Genomic DNA, 18,395 nt, shown 5'->3' with positions numbered 1-18,395 from the left:
TGCAGCCATGTGGCCATGTGGCATCTCCCCTAACCACCAGAGCCAGCTGGGTCAATACCCGTTTGGTCACACTGAGAAAGGATGCTGGCACAGCCCCTAGCCTTCAGCATTGCTGTTGCCTTGGAGGTCTGCAGAGAATTGGCCCTGGCCAAGCCATCTGCTGAGCTTTTCAGTGCCCCACATGCTGCCAAATTTTCCCAGGCCACAGGGGTTTCTTAATAGAGGATGGAGGATTCTCCATGACTCAGTGATGCAGACCGTCAAGGGCACTGCTACCCAAATGGCCTACACTCCAAGTTCCTTTTTATAATGTTCTTTAAAAAATAAACATCTTATGCCAAATTCTTTTTAGCTTCACAGAAAATTTACAAAGAGTGTACAGACTTCTCATATACCCTTCACCCAGCTCCTCCTCATGTTAACATCTTATATAACCCTGGTGAATTTGTCAAAACAAAGGAGTTAATATTACTATTAACTAAACTATGGACTGGATTCAGATTTCTGTTTTTCTCACTAATAATTCTTTTTTCTTCCAGAATACCACATTGTCTTTAACCAAGTTCTTTTGGTTTACTCACTGAACTACTTCTCTGACATCAAGAAGCTAATGTGGAAGGTTGATTGCGCTAATGGTCTGCACTGATCATCCCTTTTTGTAAACATGCTCCTTGCAGTGCAAAATATTACTGCTTCCTACGAAAAGGTGGAGTCTATTTCTCCCTCTGGAATCTGGGCTGGCCTGTAATTTGCTTTGGTCAGAAAAATGCAGCAGATGAAAAGATATGCCCATTTTGAGCCTGGCCCCGGAGAGGCTTCGTTCATTCTCTTAAATCCCAGCCTCCTTCACAAGAAAAAGGCTGAGGTAGCCTGCTGGATTGAGTACATGAATCAGACAGGAAATATCCCAACTGAGTATCGAGGCCGTCCTAGACCCACCAAACCCCAGCTGAACTTCTAGCTGACTGCTGATTCATGAATGAATCCAGGCAAGATCATTTAAGTCTCGGAGCATCAGGATTAACAAGGTGTACCGTCAACTTGTGAGCAAAATGAATGTTTATTAATATAAGTCACTGAGATTTTGTGGTTGTATTTACGTAGCAGTATTGTGGCAATAGATAACTGATATGGATTCTGGTATCAGCCATCTGGTAGCTCAGGTTGCCCTGTCACCAACAAGTTCAGTTATATTTGTTGAATTTTTCAGATCGGGGTACTTTTTGGGACAGGTCTCAGACTTTTGTAACCAGCTTTAGTGAACATTTTTTATAGGAGCCACTTTTTAAATTTTCATCTTAGTGGATTTGAATAGAAAGCCCGGGCATGGAAAATGGTTTCTCCCATCACACTAGGGGTTTTCGCCTGTTTTTCTAACCCTTGGTATGGTTGGTTGACTTGTGCACATTGAGAACCATGATGGGTCATCACACTATGTCTCAAGTCTCTTTCTCTCTGATTTCAAGGACAAGAAATCTACACATATTTGCTCTAGGACTTTGCTGCTGTGGCTATTTCCCAAATAAGCTGTCTGTATTGGCAGAGCTTTCTGCTGACTACAGTGGGTACAAGTCTGGAATTTAAATTTCATGTCTTTAGCCATCTTAGAGGAAAAATGTTTTTTTTTCTTTGTTTTCTTTTTTTTTTCTCCCACATAAGCCAAAATAATTTGAACAAGTATTCTCAAAACTGTGGGATGTGGCTCTGGGGGACAAAATCAGTTGCAAGGGGGCATTCTATAACTATTATAATGCTCATTAATCAACTTTGTTTTCTCAGTCTTGGAGCTAAATTTTAGTTTCCCTGGAGAAGGCTCTGGTTCTGTCATTAGAAGGTCTCAAGCATTTCCTCTGCCTTTCTAATCGCTTGGATTTCTCCTGATTCCTACTGGGAAAGTGGCAAGTTTCTCCAGGATTACAAAGATGCAGGGACTCGTCTCAAGTTTTTGCTATTCTCCCTCCAGGGAATACTTTATTCCTATTATAACTCCATTGCAGGGGGAGTTTCAATATCTTGTGGATGGGAAAGTAAGAGAGAGGGCAGCAATGTATTTTTGAGCTCAGATCCATAGGAACTACAAAGACTCATCTTATTTAGTTTGCCACTCAATGCTTAGCACCTTACCCCTTAGTGGCTTGCAAGAGTGTGACAACTGTTTTGCAAACTCTGCAGGTCTGTGCTGTGGCTGTTCTTGTTAGATCCTCAGTGATGCTGCCACTTCAGACTTAAGGGTGATTTTAAAATCACTTACTTGAGTGTCCCTTTCAACAACTGGAAGAAACTAAGGAGCTAGGGTTATCCCTCAACTCTGCCATTCTGTGTGCTTAGTCAGCCCTGCCTATGCCTGGATGCATTACTCATTTTTCTTTTTTTAATATTTGCATTTTGTTTAAAAAATTTTAAAGATAAGATTATTGTGAAAATTTAAACATAACAGAAACATATCAAATATGCAAAATTACTGCTCAGGGTTATGTATAGTTAAATGTCTATTTCTGAAACATTCTTTAAACATATAAATATACTAATCATAAAATACATGTTCATAGATTTAAAAGTCATATAATTTGTAACTATCTGTAATCCCAGCACTTTGAGAGGCTGAGGTGGGCAGATCACCTGAGGTCAGGAGTTCGAGACCAACCTGACCAATATAGAGAAACCCAGTCTCTACTATAAAAAGAAAAAATACAAAATTAGCCAGGCATGGTGGTGCATGCCTGTGATCCCAGCTACTTGGGAGGCTGAGGCAGGAGAATTGCTTGAACCCAGGAGGCAGAGGTTGCAGTGAGCCGAGATTGTACCATTGCACTCCACCCTAGGCAACAAGAGCGAAACTCTACCTAAAAAAAAAATAAGTTAAATAATTCAACAGGACTTATAACTGAAAAGAGGGTTTCTTTGCTCTACTCCTCTCTACTCCTGAGTTCCAATTCTCAAAGATAATTTCATCTGTTTGTGTACTTTGGTCTCTGATTTTCAAGTTTTAAGATAGTTTCTTCAACTATCTGTTGATCTGATTTTGACCATGTTTAATGAAAAGTGAGGCACCCTAAAGATGATGGAAGGTCTGTGTGAATGTGTGAAGGAAAGGGTTTATAGGTCACATAGAGAAATTAAGTAGGGTGCAGATATTTTCTCGGGTCCCCACAAAAGACCTTATATATGGGTCTTTTCTTCTGAGGCACTTCAGTTTGTTCAGGGAAGACTCTTTTAATCTCCTGGCAGGGCCCTGGGTAGAAAGGAAGATAATATACTTGGTTAACACCATTCTAGGGGAAGAGCCACACAAGGGGCTAGGGATCCACTAAGTGTGGAGACTTTCAATGTTGTACCTTTTCCTCTTTCCCTCCTCTGTGCCTGGTGTCACAGCATCTAGAGTGGACTTTTTCAACCTGAGTTTCATGAGAGTTTGAAGACCTACAGAAAATTATTTGAATACCTATTTTTTTTTCAATTCACTCAAGAATGGTACATAGTTGGTACTGTTTTAAAAGCCTACAAGAGAAATTAATGTATTGCATTCAATGAATGCCTTAGGGTACTAGAGATAAATTTTCTCCAGAACACTCATTGAGAAGGGTTTAACTGAAGTTTTTTTTTTTTTGGATACTTTTTTTTTTAACTACTTTAAGTTCTGTGGTACATGTGCAGATCCTGCAGGTTTGCTACATAGGTATACACATGCCATGGTGGTTTGCTGTATCCATCCCCAGTCATCTATATTAGATATTTCTCCTAGTGCTATCCCTCCCCAATCCCCCTACTCCCTGCTATCCCTCCCCTACTCCCTGCTATCCCTCCCCTAGCCTCCCACCCCCCAGGCCCCAGTGTGTGATGTTCCCCTCCCTGTGTCCATGTGTTCTCATTGTTCACCACCCACTTATGAGTGAGAACATGTAGTGTTTGGTTTTCTCTTCTTGTGTCATTTTGCTGAGAATGATGGTTTCCAGCTTCATCCATGTCCCTGCAAAGGACATGAACTCATGCTTTTTTTTATTGTACTTTAAGTTCTGGGGTACATGTGCAGATCTTGCAGGATTGTTGCATAGGTACATGCCATGGTGGTTTGCTGCCTCCATCTCCCCATCACCTACATCAGTCATTTCTCCCAGTGTTATCCCTCCCCAACCTCCCTGCCCCCTGCTGTCCCTCCTGTAACTCCCCAACCCCCCAACATATCCCAGTGTATGATGTTCCCCTCCCTGTGCCCATGTGTTCTCATTGTTAGACACCCGCCTATGAGTGAGAACATGCAGTGTTTGGTTTTCTGTAGATTCTGGATATTAGCCCTTTGTCAGAAGAAAACCTAGGCAATACCATTCAGGACATAGGCATAGGCAAGGACTTCATGACTAAAACACCAAAAGCAATGGCAACAAAAGCCAAAATAGACAAATGGGATCTAATTAAACTTAAGAGCTTCTGCACAGCAAAAGAAACTATTATTAGAGTGAACTGGCAACCAACAGAATGGGAAAAAATTTTTGCAATCTACTCATCTGGTGGGAAAACGGGCTAGCCATATGCAGAAAGCTGAAAGTGGACCCCTTTCTTACCTGAAGTCTTTTTAATTGAGCTTTTTTCCCCCCCACAGAATAAATGTCTCATCTCTGCTGGGTCAGGGAAGGGTAGCTATCTGGATGCATGAGATGGGGAAGAGGATGTAGAGATCTAACTTCCTCTTACAGGATTTTAGACACTCCTGTTTGCAGTCCTCTGCCCAATTTTTGGAGGTAGCTGGTACCTCCAGTGGCTGAGTGTACCAGCCACTGAGTGAGGGCTGAGTGAGGGTTTCATGGGAAGAAGTGACTTGATTTGTATTTGCCTTCTCATCCCCACACTTGGTGTTCAGCTTTTTCAGTTCCTTACCACATTTGGTTGAGGAAAAGTGTGTTGATGTCTCTTTGCGCTATTGTGTGCTCTTACATTCTCTTGGTCCTTGTGGGTTTATATCTTGATTTTATTCCTCTTATCTAATTTTTGTGGGCTTTGTAAAAAGTCACATCCATGTTCCATGTGCTGTGAAGCCTGGAGTTTTTAAATTTTTTAGGTTTTTCTGAATATATATAATTTTTTTTTGCTATATCTCAGTAATTGTGTTCTTCGGGAATCTTGTCTTGCTTTTAAAAAAATCACATCACAAATTGCTTTAATAGGAAAAGGAGTTTGAGTTAGAGAGTTTAGAACTTTGAAGCATTTTTTTTTTTTCTTCCCGTAGGGATTTCAGTAACTCTTACAAGAACAGCAACCAAACTAAATGTCACTGGGCGTATTAGCATTTCATTATATACAGCATTTCTTCAAGAGAATGGATTTTCATTTTTTGTTACAACTGTCAATACTTTCATTAACACAGAACTCGTTATTCATATCATTCTCATCATCTATTTCCCCCATTATTATAAAAAAAACAAAGCAGGAAGTCACACAAAGGAAGCAGCTCTGGTGCTGCAGTTTCTCTGTGTGATATTCGTTTTGGCTGTGATGTCAAGGATTGGTGTGATAGTCATATCATATGTAAGCTCTCACGCACAAATATATTTTTAAAACATGTAAACTGGATCTTAATACATCTACTGTTTTGCAACATGTTTTTCTTTACATATTGTGAGTCTCTTCCATGTCAGTACATAAAGAGCTAACTCATTCTTTTTATTTCTACATCATCTTTGATTGTTTCTAATTTTTCTTGCTATTCAAGGCAATATTGTAATAAACATGCATTGATACACTATTGATCATTTGTTTACATATTTCAGAAGGATTTTTCCCCTCAGAAGTAGAGTTCTGAGTCAGAGTCTGCACCCTACACAGTCTAATAGTTAAGGCCTGTTGCCTTTCCAAAAGCTTCTATCAATTTATGTTTTCCCACTTATTAAGTGTCAGGATGCTCACGTTTTCATTCCGTCTCCAAACTCTATGTATGTCCTTTTCATCGTTGCCTCTCTGATAAGCAAGACAGTATTGTGTTAGTTAACATGCTTTTTTTCTTTTTTCTGAGTGAGGCCGTTGCTCTTTGCTATACTTCTAGTCTCCACACACAAATACTTTCCTCCCATTCCTGATAAATGGCTGGAGAGTGACTAGCTCAGTCCTAAGGTTTTCAACAAGTCCAGAGCTTGTTCATTAAAGGGTGCTTGTCCTGATAACATGAATAAGCTGAGTGGCTTATCTTTTCTGCCTCCTGATTTTGTCACTCTTGTTGCATTTGAGAAATATGCCAGGTCAGGACTCAACCGCTCCTTCCCTGGTGCCACTTTCTGTTTGCTCTCTAAGAAGTTTAAACTCCCAGTAATAATTGTCTGCAGCTGTAGGCAGAAAAACCTCTTTAGTTGCCTTTCTTCTTGCTTCTGTCTAATTTTTGAGAGTTAAAAAAAAAAATTAGTTCTTTGTGGTAGTCATGAGAGATACACAAACTGGCTAAAGTTGCCCTTGGCTTCAGAGTAGACTAGGGAAATGAATTAGACCCCTACTACCAGTCTCTGCATATTCTTTAGGCTTCATCTCTTTCTTCAGCTATGGTTACAGTGTCCAGTTCCATGCAGGCTTCAACCAAATTTGGGAGGTGAATACTGGGGTCATGTACCTTACTTTGAACCTTGTGCTTCTGGTTTTGGGGCTTCTCTGAGGCAGTATCATGGTCTACCATAGGACCCCAGTCGGCACTAATGCACATGGCTCCTGGATTCATGGAGGAGTTAATGCCCTGCGGGCAACCTTGATCAATAGGGGATGGGTGCTGCCAGATAATGTGCCTACCTTTTTCCCCCCTAGGTGGATAGTTCTGTGATGCATTTCATAAGATTCCTTAGCATGTTCTGTCGGAATGAATTGCCCATAGCAGTGGCCAATGCATCTATGGTGAGCTGAGTAATGGCACCTCAAAGGTGGCCATGTCCCGCTCTCAGAAATCTGTACATGTGTTATCTTACAAGGCAAAAGGGCCTTTTCAGATATGATTAATTTAAGGATTTTGGGATGGGTAGAGTATCTGGGATATGCAGCTGGCCCAGTCTTATCACAAGGGCCCGCTTAAGAAGAAGGCAGTGGAGTTAGAGACAGTAGAAGGTGTGATGACAGTAGCAAGGTGTTGGAGGGACGTGAGAAAGGTGTTACAGGTCAGGGAACACTGTCAGACTTGAAAATCTGAAAAAAGCAAAGGAATGGATTCTATTTTCAGAGCTTCTAGAAGAAACCAGCCCTATGAACATCTTGATTTTGCCCATAACATCCATTTTGGTTCTCTGACCTTCAGAAGCATTAGCAAATAAATTTGTGGTGTTGTAAGCCACTGAATTTGTGGTAATAAGATGCAGCAGTAAAAGGAAATGAATAGAGCATCTGTGTTTTATTCCCCATCCCTCACTCCCCTTCCTTGGGATCACATTCTCAAATTAAGTGCTCATACAGTAGGCTTTGTCTTAGAGGCTGCTTTTGGGGGAACCCAGGCTAAAACAGGAAGTAATTTAACTGCTATTGGCAATTTCTATGATGCAGTTTGCATATTTGTTCCCCACACTCTCAAATCTCATGTGGAATAGTAGTCTCCAGCTTGTAGTTAGGGCCTGATGGGAGGTGAATGGATCATGGGTGTGGATTCCTCATGACGTCCCTCATGGTACTGTCTTCAGGGTAGTGAGTTGCTTCTTGTGAGATCTGGTCATTTAAAAGTGTATGGTACCTCCCCCGCCTCTCTCTCTCTCTTTTTCTCTCTCTCTCACTCCTGCTATGGCTGTGTGAAGTACCTGCTCCTGCTTCACCTTCCACCATGACTGTTAAGTTTCCGGAGGCCACTCCAGAAGCTGATGCCAGAACTATGCTTCCTGTACAGCCTGCAGAACCGTGAGCCAATTAAACCTCTTTTCTTTATAAATTACCCAGTCTCAGGTATTTCTTTATAGCAATGCAAGATTGGCCTAATACATTCTATGTTGTATTTTTCCTGAGGAACAGATCTAGGACATGGATATTGATTCATCTTAGGTTCCATCCAGGACGACCACTGTCAGGGAAAAGAGACGTCAGCTGAAAGATGCTTGTGTTCACAGTGACCAGGGATGGAGGGACAAGTTGTCAGTGGCAGGCCAGAGTACTCTCCCTGTCAAAGAATTGAAGGTAAGGTCCCCAGTGATGGGAGGGTCATGTGCATGTGTACTGGAGGCAGATCAGTCAGGGCCTAACTATGAAAACAGAAACAACTTCAAGTGTCTACAGTAGAGAAAGTTGACTATAGAGAATTGTTTACACTGGTGACATGGGAGCTGAGAACCAAACAAAGACTGGAGAGGTTATCCAGAGATTGGAAAGAGCAGGAAGCCACTGCATCCTTATGTTTGGGGGCTGAGAGCAAGGGGTGGTGTTACGGGAGCCTGTGGGCTAGGGCCACTGAAAAAAGAGCTGGAATCAGAGTGGGACTTTTCAGTGGAAGCCATCTAAAGTAGTGGGGATATATACGTTTTATCTCCCCATTTTGAAGAGTTTTGCAAATATGTTTTTGAAAGAAAAACACAATTAATCGAATCCTTTTAATCCCTTAAGTGCATAGAAAACTTTGTGACTGGTCCCACTGGAGTGCCCCTTAATTGACTAGAGTCAATGAGAAAGATCCCATCCTCCCTTCTTTATATCTGCTAATGGGTTGGGGCCAATGGTCACACGACTTTTTAATTACTTCCACTGTAGGAACAGAAATGTGGGAATTCTTTGCATTTGGCATTTATCGTTTTGGGGTTCAGCACCGATTAAGACTGAAACATTCAATCTGTTTTAACATTCTTTACTACTCATACTTGGAATGATTGCATGAATAGAAGAAAAGGGGCGTCAGAGTATTTAGTTATGAAGATATAAGGAAAGTTCTACCTAGGCATGTTTACCTTTTATGATTGTTGAAATTCATATTTCTTACACAGGCACACGTGTCTGGAACTGAAGAATCCTTGTATAAGGCACATCTACTCTACAAACTACTATGATCCTAGATAAGAACTGAAACAAGTGAGTTTGAAACCAATTCTGACCCTTTGTGAAAACTGGCATGCAGCAAAGAAGTAGATTTTCCAAAATCCCTGCTAAGTTTGGAAGAGAGACTGTCATAAGACCATGGTTGAATGTGTCAGGGTCAGACAGAGACCCATTACAGAAAGAGGTAGATGTGGAAAGACCCCAATTTCAAAATATTGAGGCATTGGAAGTGTTGAATCTCTTCTCAGAGATGGAATGTCATATAACCTGGGATGAGAAGAATGGAGATCTGGGGCATTATAGGAGTGTTTTTGCTTTGAAGTGGGAGATTGGACCCCATAATTAGGCAAGAAAAAGATCCTAAAGCTAGGAATTGGGTGATTAAAGTAGGCTTGTGAGATCTGTGGAGAACCAGATAGGGACCAGAAAGTAGAGCCAAAAACCATTCCTCAAAGTAGGTGACCACACCTCAGAGACCCAGTGACTCTGGGGAGGAAGAGGGAATGGCAGGAGGCTGGGTTGCTGTTTCACCTAATAGTTCTCTCTGCCTTTAGGTAAAGACTTGTCCACTGCCTGAAGCCATCTCAACATTTGGGCCTGAACAATCTAAGTAGGATAGTAGTAAGTGAGGTCAATAATACTGGGTAAAAGGAGAGCATCCTGAGGAAACAAATAGTGATTCTCTACTGGGAAAACATGAACACTCCACTAGGATTTGGATTCAACCTGCATGCGCTTGGGAGGCTAGTATTCTGAAGAAACAAATTCTAGATGTTAACTTTGTTCCTACATTCTGGGAAGGGAAGTTATATGGGGTGCACTAAGATGTAGCAAATGTCCTTTATACGGATGCAAAGCTTTATGAGGGGACATATAAAGCAGGGCAACACACACACACACACACACACACACACACACACACTCTCAACAGGAAAGAAAACAGATGAAGAGCCTCGGCAGACTAGACTGGGGTGGCCAGCATTGCAGGGTGGTGCTGGAGGAGTATGCATGGGTCATGACATGTGAGGTCAGTGGGCCTTGGGATGAGAAGAACAGACTTGGAGGGACCACATGGAGAAGAGCAGTGGAGCCTTGAGACTCCATCTGGCTTCTGCCATGCGAACACAATTGAGGACGTGGTAGTCCAGTTGATGTCTGCCCATCCCCACCTACATGACCTGTGCCAATAGCTTGTGCAGAGGAGCAATGGCAGCTGTTTTTCTAGTGGGTGTCTGGTGAGAAACTTCATCAATAGCTGATATAATGGACTACAGGAATGCCTGTTCAGCTCTGTCTGAAACTCCCAGTATAAATCTCCCCCTTTTAAGGATTCAGACACTTACCAGTCCAACTCTCCAACCTCATCTACAGAATACAAACAAAAATAGACATTTAAGTCCTTGATACCCAGGGGGATGGGGAGTGTAGGAGAGTAAATCCTCATACCTTTACTTGGGTGACTGAAGGGAAACAACTTGAGATTCTTCCCCAGAGATGGGACATGTGGAAACATGGACATGTGTACCACTGTTAAATGAGCAACAAAATGACATTTTCTGATGGTATTTCCCTATCCTATAACTCACATTGCTATTTTAGTGAAACCCAATTAATATTCTATTTAACTTTGCTTTCTCTAAATGTGAGTGTCACCAAGATTTTTATCGTTTGCCTTTCTCTTTGACACTATAGTCCACATTACCTTCATAATCTCAGTATCAGCAAATGTTATCTAAAGTTCATACATGTTGCTAAAACTCTACACTTTCCCCTCCTACATCCAGGCTTGAGGTAGGTTTAGTAAGAACTCTTTAAAAGACCAGGTAGATTGCTTCTTGATAGGGCTTGTCCTGATTGGAATGACTCAGAAGTACAGGCAGAAAAAGTCAAAGGTTTTGTAATTATTAGCAATTTATAAAAATTTAACATAATACCACATCAGACATAGATTTACTTCTTTGCTTTTTTAAAAGTGCTTTCAACTACAAGTCTAGAAATATATTTAGCCCAACTCTGGAAAATTTACACTGAAGACATTAGAGCAGATAGCTTGGCAGTTGCTATGTAAGTCCTGTCCTGGGCAGGGAAGGGAGAAAGCCCAGGTTTTCAGTGTGATCCAATATGGAAAGGCAAGGGAGATCTTTTCTGAGTGATTCCACAGGGGACTCACTTTCTCTCTGCATGTTCCAGTGTCCTGTGGTAGCCTCTTAGGCTGGTGATGAAAACATTAGGGATATGCTGAGCTTGGAAAATGCCAGAGGTTCTCTATATCCACTTGTTTTGCTGTTTAAGTAGAATAAACAATTTGGATGCTATTAGAGGTAGCTGGCTTGCCAATTTCAATTTTTCAAAATTAATCTCTTTCGAATTTATAAACACACACAAATAAAAACCTGCTAGAAGAAGTATTTTTAACTAATTTAAAAATTAATTAACTAATTTTAACTAATATTGTAAGCTTCAAGTCCCCTAAGAGTTAATATAAACCTTCAAATTAGGTCTTAAGGAGAGTGTAAAGAAAAATCTCAGTGAAGTCTCAAATCAGAAGGATAATTTTTTAAATCTCTAAACTCTCCTGGATTTATAAGCATTTGGAAAAAGTAATCTCCTTTTGGGAGTTACCACCTGAGACACTACTATTCTCATATTTCATCTCACTTGTGTTTTAGACATGGTATAGCAGATTTGGTGAAGTATAAAAGGAACTAAATGTTTTAAAATTTGTATGAAACATTTTTGAAGGAGTAGAGGGTATTTGTACTTTTAAGACTATTTTCATATTTCTGTCAAATGTAGCTTCAAGAGTATAGAGAGAAATGAACAAGACTGGAAAATGAGAAGCGAGGCCCTATTAACTTAGTGATAAACTACTCTCTATCCCCATGTTAGGGCACACTGGTTGCTAGCAACAGAGACCAGCTCTTTCCAACTTAAGCATATGAGGACTTTGTGGGAGGCATTCTGGATAGTGAATGGATTCCAAGGAATTGCCGGATCACTGTGCTGCTGGAAGGACAGCTCCAGGGAACTGTCAGGAATTCACTGACAATGGTATCTTCTTTGGTCTGTGCCCCTGGCAACACTCAGCCCTAATAGCTTCCACCCTGCTATAGACAGATGCTGTCTCCCAGAAAAGAAAGTCCGATTGGTCTAGCCTGGGTCACATGCCCTCCCTTCAGGCCCCTTGAGACAGACAGGAGCAGAGGGATGGGAAGAGGTATGGTCCTCTGAAGCAAAAGCTGGGTTGTTACCAAGAGAAGAGGGCAAGGGAGTACTGTGGCAAAGTAGAACCATCAAATGGAGTTTTATTTCCTGCTGCCCCTTGAGCCATATCACACAAAGTCAACATGAATGCAGTAGAAAAGCAAAATTAAGATGAACAATCTGCTTCTTAGACATGTTTTTAAGGTTCTTTTTCTGATGTTTTTGTATGGATTCTCAGTGAACAATTCCGGAAGTAAAGGTACTGAACTGATGAAAAGGGATAGATTAGGAAGTTCAACGGTCAAAGCAGAATGCTAAACACATTCCTCATTGTTAGTAGAATTTTTTTTTTAAAGTCCAATTTACATTCTATTTTCTCCGATAATTATAATAATAATGTGCTCTATAATTCATGCAGATTCTTGGTAAATCTTAATAAAAGTAACTGGAAACCAGTGCAATCAGTGTTCTAAATATACTCACCTTGACACTGGGAATTACCATGTATTTAAATGTAATGACATAAACTGTTCCTATCTGATTATATAACGTAATGAGATGGTTTCCATATCAGATATGCATTTAATTAAAAGAGTATGTCAGTGATGAGCAGATAGGAAATGATTTAGGTAATTAATGATAAACATGGACTTTATAAATAACTTTATTTTAAATATTCCCATCCCTTTGCGCCTCTATCCAGAGTTCTGAGTTTATCCTATGTGAAGAAAGTCTTGCCCAACATTTGTATTTCTTTTAGGAAAAGTCTCTACAATTTGCCTGATACATAGACAGATGACCATTTACTTTGACATCAATGAAGCTTTGATTTTAGTACCCCTTACTCATATGGGCCTCTTCCAAGTCCCTGTAGCTAACTTTATATTTTTGTGGAATTTTTCTTAAAGATAATACCTCAAATCGTGCTAGCTTTAGGCCCCACAAACCTGGATCTGTCCTGTCATAGATTTTGTAGCTGTAACTAACCCAACATCGGCTATCCTCCCTGCCACACCCCAATTGTTCAGCCTGCATCAACCTAGATTTGTAACATTGTACATTCAGTGGTTTTGTTAAGAAATCCAATAAACAGCTAGGACTTTGCAAGGTTATTTTTTCCTTTTTAAAATGTTTTCCAAATATATGGTGGAGAATGAGTTAGGAATCATGTAGACTTGGGAGACCTACATAATAAAACACAGAACATTTAGGAAAAATATCGTATCAGACACTTACCTTCACTGGATTTCTTTCTTAGCCTCCCTGCTATCAAGATTCTCATCTTTCTTCTTTTTGTCCCTTGCTCCCCTTTCTCTGGATCCTCCTTCTAACTTTTTCCCGGGGTCTTCAAGCTCCTTTGCATTCTATTATGCAGTGTGATATGACTCCTACCCATGACTTGCTTGCTTGCCCACAGTAGGACCTGGGGACATTTAACTGGCCTCTGATCCTTAGAAAATGCCTTAAAATTTTTTTTATTGAGTTTGTTCTCCAATCATTGAGGTGTCTTACATATCACTAACAAGTCTCTTCAAAGTATTTTGTTTTCTAAAAACGTGCAAGTCTTCAATTCACAATTGCAAGGATATGGAATCAACCTAAGTGCCCATCAACCAACAAGTAGATAAAGAAAATGTGATATATGCGTGTATATATATATAATGGAATACTACTCAGCCATAAAAGGAATGAAATAATGTCTTCTGCAGCAACTTGAATGGAGCTGGAGGTCTTTTTTCTAAGTGAAGCAACTCAGGAATAGGAAAGCAAATATCATGTGTTCTTACTTATAACTGGGAGCTAAGCTATGAGGGTACAAAGGCATAAGAATGATATAATGGAATTTGGGGACTCAGAGTAGGAAGAAAGCCTGCAGGGAGATGAGGGATAAAAGACTATATATTGGGTACAGTGTATACTGCTTGAGTGACAGGTGTACTAAAATTTTGAAAATCACCATTAAAGAACTTACCCACGTAACCAAAAACCATATGTACCCCCCAAAAACTATTGAGATACAAATAAACATCAATGAAAAAATAAAAATAAAACCATGCAATTCTTGCACCAAGAATAATTTTGGAAATCTATCTATCTGACAAAGGGCTAATATCCAGAATCTACAGAGAACTTAAACAAATTTATAAGAAAACCAACAACCCCATTAAAAATTGGGTGGATATGAACAGGCACTTCACAAAAGAAGACATTTATGCAGCCAACGAACATATGAAGAAAAGCTCATTGTCACTGGTCATTAGAGAAATGTAAATCAAAACCACATTGAGATACCATCTCACGCCAGTTAGAATGGTGATCATTAAAAAGTCAGGAAACAACAGATGCTGGAGAGGAGGTGGAGAAATTGGAATGCTTTACACTGTGGGAGTGTAAATTAGTTCAACCATTGTGGAAGACAGTGTGGCCATTCCTCAAGGATCTGGAACTAGGAATACCATTTGACCCAGCAATCCCATTACTGGGTATGTACCCAAAGGATTATAAATCATTGTATTATAAAAATACATGCACACGTATGTTTATTGCAGCACTGTTCACAATAGCAAAGGCTTGGAACCAACCCAAATGCCCATCAATGATAGACTGGATAAAGAAAATGTGGCACATATACACCATGGAATACTATGTAGCCATAAAAAGGATGAGTTTATGTCTTTTGCAGGAACATGAATGAAGCTGGAAACCATCATTCTCAGCAAATTAACACAAGAACAGAAAACCAAACTCCGCATGTTTTCACTGATAAATGAGAGTTGAACAATAAGAACACATGGACACAGGGAGGGGAACATTACACACTAGGGCCTGTTGGAGGGTAGGGGGCTAGGGGAGGGATAGCATTAGGAGAAATACCTAATGTAGATGACGGGTTGATGGGTGCAGCATATCTTCATGGAACATATATACCTATGTAACAAACTTCCATGTTCCGTACATACCCAGACTTAATAGTTAAAAAAAATATTCTCAAGCTCCACATTTTTATAAACGTGTTTTTGTGTTTGAACTGTATGTAATTAGAAAATATTTGGGATTGCATAATTTTCTGCCAGGTTACTGTCATGTGTCATCTTCTAGACTAGGAGTAGTAGCACATAGTAGAGGTTCAATACATGAATGTTGAATGCTTATTGAATGAAATTACTATTTATATAGGAGGTGGCATATTGGTATCCATGTTTAACATGACTTGATATATAAGAAGCTGCAGGAAACACACACACTGACTGAGCCTTTCCCAAGACAGCTCACAGAGTCTCTATAGATTGGAAGAACAAAGAAAGGGAAAGAAAAGAAAAGTAAACCAAATTAATATATCTATTTACAATTCAAATGATTCATAATGAGGACATTTTGAACTAATTTCAACTATTGACATTTGTGTGCCCTATAATATAAACAGGCTTTACAGGCTTTGGCTTTTCACGAAAAGATACACTTTTTTTCAGTTTCATTTTCTTTATTATTTAAAAAAACCCTCAGAAATCAATAATGGAAACTTCAAGATCATGATAGATAATGTGCAAAAATCATTACCAGAGAATCATAAAGGATACACTCTTTTTGTGAAAAATAATTTACCTTTTCAGAAACCATTTTAAAATATATTGCACCCAAGAAAATATAGCAATGAATATGTAAAATGACAAAGAAAAGATTTTATGATATAGAAAAGAGCTAACAAGGCTTTTTGTTCCTTTCAAATATTCCAAATCCTACTGAATATTATCATACAGCAAAAAGCAACTTTCAAAATAGCAACTGAAGAAATAAAATATTTTTAGGGCTCTGAAATGGCTTCTACTTCCTAGGACTTCTTGCTTGTACCAAATTATAATTTGTATTTCCCTTTAATTAGTGCCAATTCTTTTCTCAAAAAGGCGGCATATTTTCTGATTCAACCCAAGTGTCCCCTTGATGACATCTGTTGTTATCTCATCCTCAGAGTTGACTTGCACCAGTTTTTTGATTCAGGTAGTAAGAATGCAGTAGTCAGGGGCAAAGTTTCTGGCTGATGTGCCAGCATATCCTATCAGGTATTTCTTAGGTTAGGTTTTGTGACAGTGCCACTTGATAGGATGAAGAGAATAAAAGCCACAAGCCATTATTATCACGCTGCTGGAAGGCTAAGAGTCCCTCACTGGGTAGGTGAAGGGATGCGTAAATGAACCAACTCAGTATTTTAGTGGAGCTCTTACTATCAACCATTTCCTCAAATAAGCTTAAAAGACTATAGTTATATCAACGCTTACAGCCCGATATCTTTATTTCTGAGAGAAAACATTCACACCAAAATTTTCCATGGTAAGTCATAACTTGGGAACTCTTGGTTCAGCATATCTTATGAGGCACAAAATTTAATGGAATAAAATGGAGATTAAATTTTAACATTTTAAAACGTGTTTTTATTTTACTTGTTCCCATGACACTATGTCCTGTAATCCCATCTCCTATTTCCTCTCAATAAGTTTAATTATCATACATTTTCCTAGCACTAGACACAAACTGAAAATCTAAACTTAAAATATTTTTACAGACAGATTGACAGGAACTGGATTTCATATTAGGAGACATTGTTAGTTCGGGACAATGTGTTCTTTTAAAAAGTACACATGGCCAAGGAATTCTGTCAAAATTCATTTTGAAAATTAGAAAGCAAATAAAGCAAACGTAAGAAAAATTTCCCTGTAGCTTTTTTTCTCTGTTATTACAATATATATATATTTATAAATGACAGCAGCCTCCATTTATTGCTTCACCTATTGATGTAACCATAGTGGTATCATTGATTTCCAATTTTCAGGCAATCGTTTCCTTGCTGTTGGAAGCCCACGTCTATTCATTTATTATTGTGTGTACTCAAGGGAGGGAGATGAGCCCATTGATCTAGCGGTGCACCAGCTGGTAAATATTTAATGTTTATTCCCATCATTAAAATTATTTTAGGCTGGGATATTGACAGTTATTCACATGCACAGATTGGTGTAGCCTGCAGTACATAACATACTCTTCAGTCACTTATAGTTCATTGCAGCTTTGCAGATGGACTTACTTGCTGTGTAGTAGTTTTGCAGCATTATTTTCCACATGGTTGTCCTGTTGTTCAGATTTGAATTTCAGTTAAGCTTGATGTCTTTTGGTGGAAGGATTATGTAAAAGACACTTGATCCCTACCCTTGAACATTGTTAGAACTTTAGCATCCTCGAATGTATTTAAGAATCATCAACTTTTATAATGATCATAACACTTATGTTTTCTCACGTTATTTCATTTTTTTCTTCTCCTTTTTTTTTTTTTTTTGAGATGGAGTCTTGCTTATGTTGCCCAGTCTAGAGTGCAATGGTGAAATCTTGGCTCACTGCAACCTCCACCTCCTGGGTTCAAGCGATTCTCCTGCCTCAGCCTCCTGGGCAGCTGGGATTACAGGCACCTGCCACCACGTCCAGCTAATTTTTTGTATTTTTAGTAGAGATCGGGTTTCACTATGTTGTCCAGGCTCACGTTGAACTCCTGACCTCAGGCAATCCACCTGCCTTGGCTTCACAAAGTGCTGGGATTATAGGCATGAGCCACCGCGCCTAGCCTCTCATGTTATTTCTTACTAGAGATCCTTTGCTGCACCAAGAGAAATTCTGCTTTCAGATTTTCATCATGCAATGAGTACTTTGCTTCTTGCCATGGTAGTTATTTAAATTTAAACCTTTGCTTTTATTTTGTGATCCTTGGTGTTCTGTCCAGCCTCAGTTTTGGAAGCCATAGTCATCTTCCCAGGTATCATGTAACTGCTGGTTCTTACAAGGGATCATGAAGACCCAGACATATCTGAGACAGTTCTAGAAACTCATTTCCTGCCTGGTTGGCTCTGATCAGCTTGAATTTTGACATCAAGGTCACAGGGCTTTTTGATCTTCACATTGATTCTTGCCTTTTGTTCTTAGATTTGACATTTGGCTTCTATCTTTTGGGCCTTTGAGCTTCCTTTATTCCCTAACGGTTTTTGGTCTGGCTGTTCCCCCTGGCTCTGAGTAGTCACAGCTTCTACTGTTTCTCATCCAAGCCTAAAGTATCCAGTCCTGATCCTAGCCAAGTACTTGATCATCAACCCAGTTGAGTCAGACCAGCAGCCCCTTCAAGAGGAAAAATTCATATATTGTTTGATCTTTTCTGTCTCTTTTACAACAAAACAGGTACCTGACTCTTG

The sequence above is a fragment of the Aotus nancymaae genome, unplaced genomic scaffold (genome assembly GCF_030222135.1).
Source record: "Aotus nancymaae isolate 86718 unplaced genomic scaffold, 86718_ANA_hifiasm-v0.15.2.pri h1tg000088l, whole genome shotgun sequence".
Classification (NCBI taxonomy): Eukaryota; Metazoa; Chordata; class Mammalia; order Primates; family Aotidae; genus Aotus; species Aotus nancymaae.
Note: the sequence above shows the minus strand (reverse complement) of the source record.